This window comes from Nothoprocta perdicaria, unplaced genomic scaffold (assembly GCF_003342845.1).
Source record: "Nothoprocta perdicaria isolate Ctin4 unplaced genomic scaffold, notPer1 scaffold_192, whole genome shotgun sequence".
In the NCBI taxonomy this organism is placed as follows: domain Eukaryota; kingdom Metazoa; phylum Chordata; class Aves; order Tinamiformes; family Tinamidae; genus Nothoprocta; species Nothoprocta perdicaria.
Genome location: NW_020455116.1, coordinates 840,456 through 841,418, shown reverse-complemented (window position 1 = coordinate 841,418; position 963 = coordinate 840,456). Strand labels below are relative to the sequence as shown.

The following is a 963-nucleotide window of genomic DNA, read 5'->3' as shown; positions in this document are numbered from 1 at the left end:
TGTTATTCTGCTTTGAGATTTCCCGAAATGAAACTTTGATTATTTCTTTCTTGGCAACACTTTTTTTTTGAACAGCAAAAGGGGGTCTGTAAACAAAAAGTCTAAAAAAAATGAACAGAAACCATTAGGAAATATCTGTTAATGTTTTTATGTTTTTGTTTATTTTATTTTATTTTATTTTATTTTATTTTATTTTATTTTATTTTATTTTATTTTATTTTATTTTTTCAGTTTGCTGCAAAGTCAAAGAAGTTCTTAGCAGATTAGATCTAACTTGGTATTTTTTTTGTTTTGGGCATCATACAGGAAAAAAAATAAAACTGTTCTTATTTTGTTTTTCTCAAGGCAACTGCTCTATACTTTCAGTATGTTTTTGTGCTAGGGTGTTGATGAATGAGCATCTATAAGTCCGATAATATTGATTTGAGGTTTCTGCTTAGCAGAAGCTCTTTCTAAGCACATTTACTAGGACTATCATTACCTTTTTTTCTGCAGGACACCAAAATCAAAATCTTGTTTCTTGCTTGCTTTTGACTTCCAAGCAGTGCTGTGCACTGCCCACCCACGAGTTTTTCCTTGCCGTCAGGATGGCCGAGTGGTCTAAGGCGCCAGACTCAAGGCTCTGCCTTCCTTCCCCTGGGTGTTCTGGTCTCCGTATGGAGGCGTGGGTTCAAATCCCACTCCTGACAGGTGCTTTTTGCTCTGGGTGTCCCTGCTGGAGCAGGGGGGTTGGACTAGATGATCTCTAGAGGCTGCTTCCAACCTCAACCATTCCAATGATTCTATGATTTTACGGTGCATATTTATCTTTCATTACTTTTAGATGGTGCACCAGCTGCTTGGGATCCTCGCTGAAGCAATATTACAGGCAATCTTGACTTGCTGTCTTGAGAGATGACTGCTAGTAAAATAATAATTCATTAATACCTTGTTGTTTTTTAGCCAGTAATCTCAGTCTCCGGT

At 37.1% G+C, this 963-nt stretch overlaps 1 non-coding gene across 1 annotated transcript; it reads left to right on the top strand.

The window, feature by feature from the left end:
* Positions 1–581: 581 nt before the first annotated feature.
* TRNAL-CAA lies at positions 582–689 on the top strand. Its single transcript has 2 exons — positions 582–619; positions 644–689. It is a non-coding gene; the product is annotated as a tRNA-Leu (tRNA).
* The last annotated feature ends 274 nt before the right edge of the window (positions 690–963 follow it).